General features: G+C 40.7%; 1 protein-coding gene across 1 annotated transcript in view; it reads right to left on the reverse strand.

The window, feature by feature from the left end:
* LOC124257360 overlaps positions 1-8,163 on the reverse strand; it is a 13,677-nt gene extending 5,514 nt beyond the window's left edge. Inside the window, exon 1 of the mRNA XM_046691404.1 lies at positions 7,965-8,163. The gene's annotated coding sequence lies outside the window, so the exon portion shown is untranslated. The remainder of the gene's footprint in view (positions 1-7,964) is intronic.
* Positions 8,164-17,247: the final 9,084 nt, after the last annotated feature.

Raw genomic sequence — 17,247 nt, forward strand, 5'->3', positions numbered from 1 at the left:
TAAACTCCATTTCACCCTAGCACTGACCTCTTCACTGGCCTCCCAACATCTAAAGTGACCGTGGGTCGCGTTCCTGTAGCCCATTAATCGGACAACAACAATGCCCTAAAGTATTTCTTGAGGGTTGAACTAGACAGTATAGCTCCGTCAATCGTGGAAGTGTGTTTGTGTCAGCCATTAAGCGGTGTTCACGTTCGTCCTGTTACACTTTGTATATTTCTGTTGTTGGTACTTCACATGAAAGACCCTTGCATAGGATTCCTCGCATATCATATTTTAAACTGGCTGTAAACCTTCGATTAAACGTCGTGAGGAAGGATAACACTATATGAGTGAACAACTTCTTTATTACAGTGAGAGCGACGTTTTGATGTAGGTTCTAACCCCGTTATCAATCAACTGACTGACTGAGTTTTGTTTTACGCCGCTTTTAGCAATATTCCAGCAACATCATGGCGGGGGACACCAGAAATGGGCTTCACACATTGTACCCATGTGGGGATTCGAACCCGGGTCTTCGGCGTGACGAGCCAACGCTTTAACCACTAGGCTACCCCACCGCCCCGTTATCAATCAAGTGACAAAGAAGTTGTTCATCCATATATTATTATCCTTGGTTAGTGCTCCAACTTCTAAATGCCTCTCATACAAGTTAAACGCCGTGGTCTCGATTAAACGTGGGGCAGTTTCTATGCACGGAATGATTACGTTAACTATTAAATGCTGGTTGTAAAGTGTCCGAAAGAAATAATTAAATTGCGGAAATACGGTAACAGCTACCGCACTTCTTGATTTACGTTCAGCAGATGGTCAGCCTCAAAGTTTATGTATTGTTTACTATCACAAGTACTATCACAATAACCTTAGGATTGAGAGATAAATACACCAGTATGGTTGGACACCTGAGGCCACCCCTGAAGATCCGGCCTCAGCAACCCATGCTTCTCGTGAGAGGCGATTAACGGGCCGCGAACTAGATTGATTGATGTTATCCTATCCCTATTAGATCACAGCATTGTCTTATCAAAACTCGACTTTTCAAAGACTAACATTAAATGGTAGGTGTAGTAAGTACATGCGCGCACACGTGCAGGTATGTCTGTGTGCATGTGGCTAAAACCCTGTGGTATACGATACAGTACGGTATACCTGGGGTACACTGACCTGGATGTACACCTGGGTTGTAGCCGGACACGACAGGAGCCGCTATATCCGGGACGCTGCATCCGGGACAATAGGTGCTTGTACTTACCTCAACGTAAAGTCCCTCAGTAGAATAACCCCGTAGCATAGTCTCCATACAACTGATTTAGAAACCGATTTCCAAACCAAGTGGTTTTTTCCATTTATAGTTCAAAACGTACTGAGAAATCAAGATAATAAAAGCCACAAAACTTTTCTCTTCTTCGACTGGTTACCTGCCCCTGAATAGGTAGATACGGCGACGACAACGCGGGAGAGAAAAAAATACGTTTTCTTTCTTTGTCAAGCCTTTGTAGTGCCTTTTTCTTGGGCACAATACGTTTAATGAAGAATGGGGATCGACGTGGACAGTTGGAGATGTAGAATTGGGTGTTTTAAGATGCCCAGGGGTCACAGACAAACTGAACATGTTAGCAAGTACATGTCGGAGACAACATGGACTCCGGGTATGGATCTGGCCTACAGGCTGTACGCAGTTGGTGTCACGTTAACTGTCATGCTGATGAGTCACAGTCCACTGATATACAGTGTTAATCCCGAACATATTTTCTCTAATTTACCCAGCACAGACAATTTTAATTATTGTCAAGAAATTTCAAGCATGTGCACGTGCGAGATGAGTTGCACGGACTCTACAATGTTTACATTTGATGCAAGATGGCAGCTTCTGTTGTCGGGTGACATCGAGTCCAACCCGGGACCCGGTCCCAACACAAGGGGGAGGGGATCCCAGCCGGACACCGAGGCGGACAACAGCGTGAGTGAGTCTATAAAAGCACTGACTGGCCAATTTGATGCGTTGAATAAGACCATAGCGTCCATGAGTGAAATGCTAACAACCCTGAAAAATACAGTGGACCAAAACAATGCCAAATTAAATAATCAGTTGGAACAAATTCAAACCGAAAATAGAGATCTTAGGAAGATAGTGACGTCTCAGGCAAACACTACCACTGCTTTAGAGGCCAAACTTGATAAAAGTGAGAACTACTCCAGAAGAAATAATTTGATTTTATTTGGAATGGAAATGGAAGGACGGTAGGAAGAGTCTGGTGAATCTAAAAGGAAAGTTTATTCATTTCTGAAGGATACGTTATGTCTACAAAATGGAGATGATATTCTTTTCGACACTGTCCACAGATTGGGCACAAAGCGTGAACAGGGGGGAAATCCGCCTATCATGATGAAGTTCGTCTCCAGAGACGACAAACTTAACGTCCTCAACAAGGCTAAGGCAGAGCTGAAAGGCAACACAACATTCAGATTATCTGAGGACTTCTCTCCAAAAGCAAGACTCAGAAGAAAACAACTCATACCCCACCTCAAACAAGCTAGGGACCAAGGCAAAACAGCATACATCAAAGGCGACTTTCTAGTTATAGATGATGTTAAGTTCATGCCGGATAGTTCTGGGGCTCTAGTCAGATTCGCCGGAGATATACACGGACCACACTCGCTTGGTCATGCTGACCCAAACCACAGTGTTTTGTAGCAGGTGGGCCTTGACCCTGTGACTGATATTGACACCGGATATTCCGGATGCATCACATTCTCTGCAACCAATAAGCCTATTGTGTTGGAATGTAAACGGCCTATATAGTAAAGTAATCCATCCAGACTTTTGTGACTTTATCTCTAAATATACTGAACAGCAAAAGAAACGCAAGTCTGGCTTTTTGTCAAGTTTTTGAATAGAAGACAACCCAAATTATGTCTAATCATTCATTCTATAGAAAACACTGTCAATGTAACAGCTAAAACTTGCTGTTGACATTGAATTGCAATAAGTTCAAATTGATCACAGTCCGTCAAATGGAGATACCCCTGAACGCGAAAAGTGACAATCTCTTTAGTAGCGCATATAGTCACCCTGAGCTTGCACACATGCCGTGCAACATGGCCTCATTGAGGTCACTAGAGTCTGAAAGAATGCCTGAGGCAACTGGTTCCGCTCAAACACCAATCTTTATTCCAACTGTGCAAGTGTGAGTGGCTGTCTACCTGCAGCAATCCTCCGTCCAATTTCGTCCCCGAATGCTCAATGGGAGCTATATCCGGGGAAAGAGACGTTAATGTTGTTCTGAACCAGATAATCCATCGACACCCCTGCTGTGTGAGGGCTGCAAACGTCGCTGGCGTTGTTGACGTGCCAAAATTGGACCCACATATGGCCTTCGGCAGTGGATTCCAGCAGCCCGAAGACGACTCCTAATCGTATCGCTTGGCACCGCTCCCCTTAGGGACCCAAGAACAAAGGCTGCTGTTACTGTTGCTGCTTGAGTTCGGTTCCTTTGATGAGTGACCCGGATGAACCGATCTTGCGCATGAGTTGTCACTCGTTGCTAAAATTATGGTTTTGCTGCACTGTTGGTCTGTTTGAGCGAATGTTTCGTATGGACGTCAAATTACATGACATCATCTCATCTGGGATCATTACGTCACTTTACCATGAACGTTCCATAAACATGAACGCTTACCTTCATGAGATTTCATTTTTTCGAAACTTGCGTTTCTTTTGCTGTTCAGTATATGATATCATGTTTGACCGAAACCTGGGCCAAATGTTATGATGACTTTAGTAACTTAATTGCCTGTTATACAGCATTTCAATCAGTTCGCCCTAAGGTAAACAACATCGGCCGGTTCAGCGGTGGCGTTGCTATACTTATGGGTGACAGTATTTCATCTTTTTTCCATCGTGTACACGAGGAGTGGGTGGACGCCGTGTTTCTTGTTTCCATTCGGCGTATACGGTCAGGCAAAAGGCTTATTCTGGGTTGTGTCTATATAACACCGGAAAAACAGTAACGATGGGGTTGAGCGACTGGAAAGTTACATTGTGGCAATGAAAAACGAATTTCCAGATACTGACTTCATTATTTGTGGCGATTTTAATGGCAGAACTGGCACTGAATTAGACTATATTGTTGATGATAGCGTTGATTTTCTACCTTTGGAGGAGGATACATACGAGGAACTTGATGCCCCACCTGTGTACCCAAATCGTAAAAATAAAGATCTTGTTGTAAATAACTATGGAAGAGAATTACTAGACTTATGCAAAACTTTTGGTTGGTACCTGTTAAATGACAGATTCTCAGATGAGGGGGACTATACATATATTGGTCCTACCGGTTGTAGCACACCGGACTACATTGCAGTGTCAGCATCGTTATACCGTTATGTGGAGGACTTCAAGAGTGTTTCTCGCACGGAGTCTGACCATCTCCCACACACAACCACAATCTCATCCCTGTTCGATGTGGACAGGTCAGCCGATGATAAGTAATTTCATTGTAGTAACAGAAATAAATTTAAATGGAAAAATGAAAAATCACAATTATATCTTGATAACCTGCAAAATGCTGATACAAGTGATTTGTTTCAGGACTTTATAAGCAGTCTACATGTCAACACTGACAAAGCATTATACATACTGCAGCGCATTCTGCAAACCTGTGGGCGAGATATGGAATGTAGACAACCCAAAACCATCAACGCTAAACAACAACCAGAATGGTTTGGTCAACAGTGTCAGACTCTTAAACATGAAAAGTATAAACTGCTTAATGTGTTTAGAAAAACAACAACATTTGAGAATCTGAATAGATACAAAGACATTAGATCTCAGTTCAAACAGACTTGTAAAACTAAAAACGTTCCATTACTCAAAAAATACACCATGCAGCTTGTTCCAGTGACTGCTCAGCATTTTGGAGACTTGTGAAACAATATACCACAACTCGCGCCATGGAAGAAAGTGTAACGCCATCAACATGGGCTTAATACTTTAAGGACTTGTTAAACCCAACGTTGCCAGAAGATGGCAACTTTTCAGAAGATGCCAAATCATATGTTGATAAACATGACTTTAATACATGTGTTGATTGTATCAATGACGATGATATTCTATCATGTGACTTTACAGATCAGGATGTAATAAATGCTATCAGACAAATCCCCAGGCGATGATGGTATTCCCGCAGAGTTTTTCAAAGTTTCTGAACATATAATAGTTCCCTCTTTAGTATTACTGTTCAACAAGATACTCTTATCCGGCTCTTGGCCAAATTCCGGGTCAACTGGCATTATTATCCCACTACATAAGAAAGGTAGTAGATCTGACCCGAATAATTATAGGGGAATCTCTCTTCTGAATGTAATGAGCAAAATGTTTGTTTCGGTTCTAAACAAAAGATTGGGAGTACTTTTTGCAACTTCGTGAGATAATTGGAGAATATCAGGGTGGATTTAAGACTGTGGACAGTATCTTTATTCTGCAGACAATCATTCAGAAGTATTTAACACGTAAAAATGGGAAGATATTGCATACATAGATTTTCGCAAGGCATTTGACATGGTGAATAGGTTTAAATTACTGTATGTTCTTCTGCAAAATGGGATCATTGGAAAAAAATTCAAGTTGATTAAAAATATGTATACTAATGTCAAGGCCACTGTAACCTATGAGTATGGTAAGAAAGTAACTGAATATTTTGATAGCGCCTGTGGGGCTCGGCAAGGCCGTGTCCTTAGTCCGGTATTATTTTCTTTATATATTAATGAGCTTGTATTGACCTTAGAAAATAAGTTTGATGATGGTATATTTATCTCCGAAAATATGTTGATTATTATTGCTCTGTTATTTGCAGATGATTTGGTTTTGATAGCTGATACTGTTGTTAGATTACAGCGCCGCCTTGACGTCCTACATATGTATTCCCCCATAAATGGGACATGGATATTAATACTGATAAAAGTAAAATAATTATTTTTAAAATGGGTGGACCCTTGTCCAAACACGAAAAATGGTTCTATAATGGCATTCGAATGGAAACTGTCAATATTTATAAATATCTAGGACTTATGATAACTCCCAAATTGATTTGGACTAGGGCATGTAAAACATTATCTGATCAAGCTAATAGGGCACTGTGGCCGATCAAGTCATTTATAAGACGATATGATATGTCACTCTCAGAAGGATTATATATTTTTGATAAAAAGATTTTACCAATTCTAACATATGGTGCTGAGATATGGGGTTTTAAAAAGAGAGAAAGTATTGAAATTGTCCTTCGAAATTTTTGCAAATTTTTACTTCAGATTAGTTACAGATCATCTAATGCTGTTGCATATGGGGAATGTGGGAGGGCACCCTTAAGCAATGTTTATTATGTCAAATGTATTAAATACTGGCTAAGATTATTAAGAATGCATCAAAGTAGATATCCATATCAATGTTATCAATTTTTATTATCTGTTGAATTTAGGAAACGTCCCACATGGGCTCGGCATGTCAGTGATTTGTTATTTTACCTTGGATTTGGTACTGCTTGGATTTCACAAGATGTCGGTGATGCAAAAATGTTTCTATGTATGTTTACTTAAAGAATTAACAACTGCTCTATGCAAGAGTGGCATTTGTCCCTAGATGTTCCTTCGCTGTCTTTCTATAAGTCCCATAAATCTCTGTTGACCTGTGAAAAAATATTTATCATTGAACATAAGTAATAAGTGCAAGCGTCTGTTCACATTATTTAGATCAGGGTGTAATGCACTAGGTATCAAATATATTAGAAGTGGTACTGCCTCCTGTAATGATGATATTGTGTTATGTAAACACTGTAAAAGTATTGAGGATGAAATCCATATTGTCTATATTTGTAAACGCTATGAGGATATGCGTCGGCGTTACATTCCATGGATATTATTATTCACTCCGCAGCATATGTACATCATCCGAAATTAACATCATAAATAATTTTGTCAAGTTCTTAGAACATGTTTATTCTGCTCCTGTTAGCGTTGTTGCATGAAAATGGTAACCCAAATCACTATTGTAGCACCTTGTACGATGGGTCGTATGGCCTTTATACAAAATAGATCCTTCTTCTTCTTCTTCTAAAAACCCTTCATTTCCTACATAATAAACATACATTTAAGTGTTCAGGGGCCAAAGAGTACAAAAAACAAAAGTTTATTTGTTCTTTAAGACATATTTTTAAAAGAAAACTGGAATGTATACCGAACAATGCGAGTCACGTCTCTGAAAATATGTAATTTGGAATTTGAGGCTACATTTCAGTAGAATAAGACACAGAGTGAAAAAGGATATTCATATCTTGTGGAAAATGTAGATTTGCTTCTAGGACTTCTTCAAGTGGCATTTAGAAGCTGACATGATGAAGAGAAACAATTTTATGGATAGACAACTTCCTGATTGATCTTCTAGGACAGTAGCATAACATTAGATTCGGAAGTGAAAATAATTATACATTCCATTAATGTGAGGCAGACAAGCTGGACCGGAATTCCCTAGTTTTGAATGAGCCTATATTTAGTCTATTGTACAGTTGGAGTATAAGCCTGATATATGACGTCATTGTGTAGCCATTGGATATTGTTCCGGGTGTAGAAACAAGACAATCTTATATCCTGTTTTGTAGCTTAGCTCTGTGCGTCGTCGCCGTTGACCTGTTTCTGTCCCATTACAGGTCTACCTGTGATATTATTCGTGTTCCCATAAGTACGTTTAAGACCTTGTTAAGAAATAAATTTGCAAAACCATACGCTCCTCACATTCCACTGACATAAAGATACAGATCCGGGTCGGACACGCTTCAGTGAATATACAACACTTCTGTCGTGATTGAATGGAAGACGGCATCGGTACGCATAGTTTCAACGTGACCAAACTACACAACATACCAAAATATAGTGTAACTAAAAGTAGGCGTGATGTAAACACGTTAACTTACCTGTGCGAGACAACACGTGGAACACACTTAAAACAGGTCGACGTTTGACGAGCGTGTAAGCATGTATATGGTCGTCATGCTTCGATAGAGTCGTGACCAGCTCGGGCCTTTCCGGGACGAGCCTATTTCAAGGTTACGGAAAGGTACGAGTGGTATCGAATGCCTGTGGGCTATGTTTCATCTGACTGAGTTCGTCATCATTTCCTGAGTCCTGAAACGGTGACAAAAATAACGTATTTAAATAATATCGCAATTAAATAGATGAATAATGTTTCAAGAGTACATATGGTCAATAAATCAACAAGTCTCCATATAACACCAATGAATTTAACGAAGCGAACAATTTACAATGAACTGTATGTGAATAAATGTAAATAGACGGCGTGTCGTACCGTGTTTAATATGTTAAATGTCAAAGGGGGTAGTAAGTATATGTATTATTCATTTAGTTAACATGTAGGTTGATGAATACAGTGGGTACAATGTGTGAACCCCATTTCGTGTGTCTCCCCCACCCCACCCCACCCCCACACACTTTATTGCTAAAGGCGGCGTAAAATTAAACTCATTCACTGATGAATACCACCTCTGTGTCACCTAATATTTACACCCGTCCCTGTGTCACCCATCGGGCGTGCATTAAATTGTTGATACATATTTTTGTGCATTCTAATTGTTATGATCCCATTTAATGAAATATTAAATATAACAGTCTGAAAGAATTTATTTCTGTTTGTCCGGAATGTTCAATCTCAATGTATATATCTTTTCCACATCGTGAATACCAGTCAAGAAGTTGTCCCCCTTGGATTATTTGTCAACACAGTCATGTTCATTTACTGTAAATACTATAAGTAAAGGATTTCGCTGCAATAAAAGACTGATGTCTTTATCAGTTAATGTAACAATCACCTGTGATATGACTGTTGTGTATATATCGCATATGTATCTGTAGCCTCATGTCATTTTTCATACATTGTAACTATACATGTCTTTTGCAAGCCGGGACGGTGAGGCAGCCTAGTGGTTCAAGCGTTCGCTCGTCACGCCGAAGACCCGGGTTCGATATCCACATGGGTACATTGTGTGAAGCCCATTTCTGGTGTCCCCCGCCGTGATATTGCTGGAATATTGCTGAAAGCGGCGTAAAATCATACTCATTCACTCACTTTAGCAAGCCATTGTGTATTCACCACCATGTGTCCTAGGAACAGCCTGTTAATAGCGATACGTGTCTCAATTACAAGACGTGACGCGTGTCCTGTTGAGAAAACTTCACTGCAATGGTGTTAGTGAATAAGCGATGTCTCTATTCATTCAGCAAACACGATCTTTTCATGGATATTTGTCCGCAAGCTATTCAAAATTTGTTGTATTATGATCAGTTAGGTTTTATGTATTTTACGTCGGTACGACTTGTGTTTAAATAACCTGATGTACAAAATATGCGTTGGGATCATTTTCCAAGATTTCTTTAAAGAGGTTTTGATTCTGACTTACAAGTCACGAACATTTCTGCATGTTGCAAAAAACACTGCAAACTTGTACCAAGTTGTGACGAAGCCAGCGTCTCAAGTCACCCGCCCAGTTTTGAGGGTTCAGTTGATGTTGACGAGATAATAACAGGTCCCGGTATGGCCCGGATGCCGACTGCATGCATCTTCATGCTGATTCGGTGACCCAACGCTGTTGATGCTGATGACGTGACATGCGCACATGGTGAATACGCAGGTGATGATCATCTTGTGAGACACTCCTTGTCTTCCCGTTCTGGGAATGTTCGATGTCTGACCCGTCTGGATGTCAGGTGTTTTCAGTCTGATGATGATCTACCTTATACAGGTGAACGTTCTAGCAATATGGCGGTTCGAGGTCCCCATCTGAGACATTCAAATGTCTCGTACATACCTTTAACAGGTATACCACTAACAATCTCAAACGACTGTAGTATACTGTTAGTACATAACATGTACGTACGATTCAACAAAATTATGATTTTCATGATATTCTACTCACAGCCTTTTAAGGACATCTGTGATGTTTTGGCAATATGTATCCCGGTGTCAGGGGTTTTCGACGATGTAAGACAAAAACGTATTTTTTATCTGTAATATCATTTAAAGTTTGTATTTTAGTAACCTTGAGTGATAAAGGATATATTCATCTATTTCACACAAAAATATCAAGTGTTCCCTACAAAAATAGCGTTGATGAAATCGTATCGGCGAAACTGTTGCCGCTCGTAACATCCAGGTATTTTGTATGGGTTTTCGACGATGAGCCATACTTTTTGCTCCGCACTGCGAAGGAGTGTTGTGATCACGTGCCTTCCTATTTATATTTTGCCTGTCACCAGCAGACGACTGATCTAACTGAATTTTCGCTTGCTATTTTTTGCTATAAAGGGAACTGATTTTGCATCGTAAGTGGTATTAACGATCTCGGGTAAATAATATTGATGTTTGTTTGCTTTTTATATAACTTTACTTCCCGATTTCCATTATCAATAAAACTTCTCACGACAGCGACTTGGCACCCGCCCTACCAGTGAAACTGTTTGTGCACTCCGATCGCACACGTACTCCCCCGATATAGCGCGTGCAATGCAATCGTCGAAATCACCAGAACGTCGAATTCAGCTCGTGTTGGGATACAATAACGTTTTTGACTCGTCAGTCACTATCATTACACTTTTCGAAATATTTGTTTATTTTTATTTTGTTAAATAATCCCCAAAATGCCAATACCCGTGAAGGATCCTGGTTAAAATTGGTCTTCAGCAACCCATGCTTGTGGTAAAAGGGGACTAACAGGATCGGTAGTCTGGCTCACTGACTTGGTTGACGCATGTCATCGTATCCCAATTGCATAGATCGATGCTCATGATGTCAGTCGGTGTATTTTCTGTACGAGACTCGATTATTTACAAACCACTATGATGTCGCTGGGATATTGCTGGGTGCGGCGTTAAACAACCAACCAAATCTCCAGCCGTGTACTTTCTTTTGTACGTCAGTTTATATGCTGGAGATACCATCGATAAATGCAGACAACTTGGTCAGGGAATACTGTTATGTTTGACGGACATGGAACTAGTTCCTTTCATATAACTTGTAATAGGAACAAGAAGCATAATGAAATTGTTGTCATGTAAAAGGAACAAGAAGCACAATGAAATTGTTGTCATGTAAAAGGAACAAGAAGCATAATGAAATTGTTGTCATGTAAAAGGACCAAGAAGCATAATGAAATTGTTGTCATGTAAAAGGAACAAGAAGCATAATGAAATTGTTGTCATGTAAAAGGAACAAGAAGCATAATGAAATTGTTGTCATGTAAAAGGAACAAGAAGCATAATGAAATTGTTGTCATGTAAAAGGAACAAGAAGCATAATGAAATTGTTGTCATGTAAAAGGAACAAGAAGCACAATAATGAAATTGTTGTCATGTAAAAGGAACAAGAAGCATAATGAAATTGTTGTCATGTAAAAGGAACAAGAAGCATAATGAAATTGTTGTCATGTAAAAGGAACAAGAAGCACAATGAAATTGTTGTCATGTAAAAGGAACAAGAAGCATAATGAAATTGTTGTCATGTAAAAGGAACAAGAAGCATAATGAAATTGTTGTCATGTAAAAGGAACAAGAAGCATAATGAAATTGTTGTCATGTAAAAGGAACAAGAAGCACAATGAAATTGTTGTCATGTAAAAGGAACAAGAAGCATAATGAAATTGTTGTCATGTAAAAGGAACAAGAAGCATAATGAAATTGTTGTCATGTAAAAGGAACAAGAAGCATAAATGAAATTGTTGTCATGTAAAAGGAACAAGAAGCATAATGAAATTGTTGTCATGTAAAAGGAACAAGAAGCACAATGAAATTGTTGTCATGTAAAAGGAACAAGAAGCACAATGAAATATGTAAAAGGAACAAGAAGCATAATGAAATTGTTGTCATGTAAAAGGAACCAAGAAGCATAATGAAATTGTTGTCATGTAAAAGGAACAAGAAGCATAATGAAATTGTTGTCATGTAAAAGGAACAAGAAGCATAATGAAATTGTTGTCATGTAAAAGGAACAAGAAGCACAATGAAATTGTTGTCATGTAAAAGGAACAAGAAGCACAATGAAATTGTTGTCATGTAAAAGGAACAAGAAGCATAATGAAATTGTTGTCATGTAAAAGGAACAAGAAATTGTTGTCATGTAAAAGGAACAAGAAGCATAAATGAAATTGTTGTCATGTAAAAGGAACAAGAAGCATAATGAAATTGTTGTCATGTAAAGGAACAAGAAGCACAATGAAATTGTTGTCATGTAAAAGGAACAAGAAGCATAATGAAATTGTTGTCATGTAAAAGGAACAAGAAGCACAATGAAATTGTTGTCATGTAAAGGAAAGCACAATGAAATTGTTGTCATGTAAAAGGAACAAGAAGCACAATGAAATTGTTGTCAAAATTGTTGTCATGTAAAAGGAACAAGAAGCATAAATGAAATTGTTGTCATGTAAAAAGGAACAAGAAGCACAATGAAATTGTTGTCATGTAAAAGGAACAAGAAGCATAATGAAATTGTTGTCATGTAAAAGGAACAAGCAAGCATAATGAAATTGTTGTCATGTAAAAGGAACAAGAAGCACAATGAAATTGTTGTCATGTAAAAGGAACAAGAAGCATAATGAAATTGTTGTCATGTAAAAAGGAAAGAAGCATAAATGAAATTGTTGTCATGTATAACAAGAAGCATAATGAAATTGTTGTCATGTAAAAGGAACAAGAAAGAGCATAATGAAATTGTTGTCATGTAAAAGGAACAAGAAGCATAATGAAATTGTTGTCATGTAAAAGGAACAAGAAGCATAATGAAATTGTTGTCATGTAAAAGGAACAAGAAGCACAATGAAATTGTTGTCATGTAAAAGGAACAAGAAGCACAATGAAATTGTTGTCATGTAAAAGGAACAAGAAGCATAATGAAATTGTTGTCATGTAAAAGGAACAAGAAGCATAATGAAATTGTTGTCATGTAAAAGGACCAAGAAGCATAATGAAATTGTTGTCATGTAAAAGGACCAAGAAGCATAATGAAATTGTTGTCACGTAAAAGGAACAAGAAGCACAATGAAATTGTTGTCATTCGAATTCAGTTTCTACATTTGGAAATTAGTACGTTAAATTGTGAGCACCTAACTGCGTTTCGTTGGCAACATATTACAGGACTGATCCGACACCAGACACGAATACACCATAAGATAACGCATTCCTATATTGCAGTGTAACCTAAAGTGCATTATTTCTGTTACAGTAGAAGTTCATCAATTGTGTTTTGACATTAGATAGTTGCCAGGAATGTATTACTATTTAATGTAAGCAGTGGTTTGGAAGTTACTATGTTTACGTTCTTTCTGAGTTAAGTGCATGTACATGTAGTCTGGAATCTTCTAGAACAACAAGACCCGTGAAGGTCCGGTTTAAATGAACCTTCAGTAACCCATGCTTGTCGTAAGAGGCGACTAACGGGATCGGGTGATCAGGCTCGCTGGCTTGGTTGACACATGTCATCGGTTCCCATTTGCGCAGGTCGATGCTCATGCTGTTGATTACTGGATTGTCTGGTCTAGACTCGATTATTTACAGACCGCCCCATATAGCTGGAATATTGCTGAGTGCGGCGTAAAACTAAACTCACTCACTTACTCACTCTAGAACAACACAGCATTGTATAGAAGTTTCAGCAAGGTATTTGGAATATAGGTGAGCAAGCGCAAGCCTGGACTATCCCACGTTACATCAAGGACAGTTGTAGTGAGTGAGTGAGTGATGGTGTTACGCCGCCTTTAGCAATATTCCAGCAACATCACGGCAGGGGACACAAGATATGGGCTTCGCGAATTGTTCCCATGTGGGGAATTGAACCTGGGTCTTCGGCGTGACCAGACGACACTTTAACCACTAGGCTTACCATGAAGATCCGGGGTAGAATAGGTCTTCAGCAACCCACGCTTGCCACAAAAGGCGACTATGCTTGTCGTAAGAGGCGACTAACGGGATCGGGTGGTCAGGCTCGCTGACTTGGTTGACACATATCATCGGTTCCCAATTGCGCAGATCGATGCTCATGCTGTTGATCACTGGATTGTCTGGTCCAGACTCGATTATTTACAGACCGCCGCCATATAGCTGGAATATTGCTGAGTGCGGCGTAAAGCTAAACTCACTCACTCACTCACTAATCTTACCCACCACCCAAGGATGGTTGTAATCTCTCATTACATGACTCAAGTCCAGCAGTCTTGGGAGGGCCGTTATTGTCACCCTTGAATGCCTGATTGGAGGCTTGACCACTGTTGTTGCTAGGCGACTATTGGCATCAATGACTCTATTGCCGTTACCAAGTCTATTGTGTTTCAAATTACAATTGTAACTGTACTGTCAATACAATGGAACTTTCACTGCGACCGTACCGTGTAATCCCGTTGTATTAATTTGCAATTTGATTTGATTTCTATATCCTGTTCAGTTTATAAAACTCTAAATTGTACGATAGGCTTTTCCTTTCTTGGTTTCCCACTGTATGTATGCGTGTGTGTGTGCGTGCGTACGTACGTATGAATGAATGAATGTATGTTCTCGACACATGCACCCCGTTTTTCTTTAGGATGGGTACAGTGAGGTGGGATACATCCATTCATGCATCAATTCAGAATATGCTAAATATCACTCTCGACTTTTATGCTCACAACTTCATTTGTTTGTTGTAGGGTGCCGGTCTGTTATAAATGGGTCTAGACCAAACAATCTGATGATTGACATCATGAGGATTGAACTACGTAATGGGATGCGATGACCTACATCAACCAAGTCGTAGAGCCTGACCATTCAATCCCTTCAGTCGCCACTGACGAAAACATGGGTTACGAGATCTCATAATTCAATCCCGGTTTTGAATACATATAATAGGTTCGCAAAAGGAAAGTTTACGAGTTCGACTATAATTTCAATTAATCGACTGCAAACATATTATGGTAAAATACCAGTGTTAAATGAACGTGCACTCAGACTGTCCCCGAGGCCCGTATTAAGGTCAGGACCCCGTTCCTCAAAGCGATCGAAGGTCTACGACAGTCGTAAGTCTGTGTTAAAGTATGGGAGTTACGATCACCTTAGCGCTACGTGGCTTTCAGGAACAGGGCCCTGGTGGAGAAGTAATTACTACTTTACTATATTTAGATTAAAAGAAATAAATGATGTAAAGAGGATTCCGGTGATCCTGACACAGTAAGGCTTGCCTTGCCTTCAGCTCAGGGCCCTTGTCCTTTATAACACATCCAGGCCGGTAAGGCTTGCCTTCAGCTCAGGGCCCTTGTCCTTTATAACACAGTCAGGCTGGTAAGGCTTGCCTTCAGCTCAGGGCCCTTGTCCTTTATAACACATTCAGGCTGGTAAGGCTTGCCTTCAGCTCAGGGCCCTTGTCCTTTATAACACAGTTAGGCTGGTAAGGTTTGCCTTCAGCTCAGGGCCCTTGTCCTTTATAACACAGTCAGGCTGGTAAGGCTTGCCTTCAGCTCAGGGCCCTTGTCCTTTATAACACATTCAGGCTCGTAAGGCTTGCCTTCAGCTCAGGGCCCTTGTCCTTTATAACACAGTCAGGCTGGTAAGGCTTGCCTTCAGCTCAGGGCCCTTGTCCTTTATAACACAGTCAGGCTGGTAGGGCTTGCCTTCAGCTCAGGGCCCTTGTCCTCTATAACACAGTCAGGCTGCTAAGGCTTGCCTTTAGCTCAGGGCCCTTGTACTTTATAACACATTCAGGCCGGTAAGGCTTGCCTTCAGCTCAGGGCCCTTTTCCTTTATAACACAGTCAGGCTGGTAAGGCTTGCCTTCAGCTCAGGGCCCTTGTCCTTTATAACACATTCAGGCTGGTAAGGCTTGCCTTCAGCTCAGGGCCCTTGTCCTTTATAACACATTCAGGCTGGTAAGGCTTGCCTTCAGCTCAGGGCCCTTTGTCCTTTATATACACACAGTCAGGCTGGTAAGGCTTGCCTTCAGCTCAGGGCCCTTGTCCTTTATAACACAGTCAGGCTGGTAAGGCTTGCCTTCCTTTATAACTCAGGCTGGTAAGGCTTGCCTTCAGCTCAGGGCCCTTGTCCGTTATAACACATTCAGGCTGGTAAGGCTTGCCTTCAGCTCAGGGCCCTTGTACTTTATAACACAGTCAGGCTGGTAAGGCTTGCCTTCAGCTCAGGGCCCTTGTCCTTTATAACACATTCAGGCCGGTAAGGCTTGCCTTCAGCTCAGCTCCTTTATATTACAGTCAGGATGGTAAGGCTTGCCTTCAGCTCAGCTCCTTTATAATACAGTCAGGCTGGTGGGCTAAGCTCAGCTTGCCTAATACAGTCAGGCTGGTAAGGCTTGCCTTCAGCTCAGCTCCTTTATAATACAGTCAGGCTGGTAAGGCTTGCCTTCAGCTCAGGGCTTGCCTTTCAGCTCAGCTCCTAATACACAGTCAGGCTGGTAAGGCTTGCCTTCAGCTCAGCTCCTTTATAATACAGTCAGGCTGGTAAGGCTTGCCTTCAGCTCAGTCTCCTTTATAATACACATTCAGGCTGGGCTTGCCTTCAGCTAAGGCTTGCCTTGCCTTCAGCTCAGCTCCTTTATAATACAGTCAGGCTGGTAAGGCCTTCAGCCTTCAGCTCAGGCTCCTTTATAATACAGTCAGGCTGGTGGTAAGGCTTGCTTGCCTTCAGCTCAGCTCCTTTATAATACAGTCAGGCTGGTAAGGCTTGCCTTCAGCTTGCCTTCAGCTCAGCTCCTTTATAGCTCCTTTATAATACAGTCAGGCTGGTAAGGCTTGCCTTCAGCTCAGCTCCTTTATAACACAGTCAGGCTGGTAAGGCTTGCCTTCAGCTCAGGTCCTTTATAATACAGTCAGGCTTGCCTTCAGGCTTGCCTTCAGCAGGCAGGCTTGCCTTCAGCTCAGTCCTTTATAACACAGTCAGGCTGGTAAGGCTTGCCTTCAGCTCAGCTCCTTTATAACACAGTCAGGCTGGTAAGGCTTGCCTTCAGCTCAGCTCCTTTATAATCACAGTCAGGCTGGTAAGGCTTGCCTTCAGCTCAGCTCCTTTATAACACAGTCAGGCTGGTAAGGCTTGCCTTCAGCTCAGCTCCTTTATAACACAGTCAGGCTGGTAAGGCTTGCCTTCAGCTCAGCTCCTTTATAACACAGTCACTCAGCTCCTTTATAACACAGTCAGGCTGGTAAGGCTTGCCTTCAGCTCA

Source organism: Haliotis rubra, unplaced genomic scaffold (assembly GCF_003918875.1).
Source record: "Haliotis rubra isolate DU_JTF1 unplaced genomic scaffold, ASM391887v1 Scf66, whole genome shotgun sequence".
In the NCBI taxonomy this organism is placed as follows: domain Eukaryota; kingdom Metazoa; phylum Mollusca; class Gastropoda; order Lepetellida; family Haliotidae; genus Haliotis; species Haliotis rubra.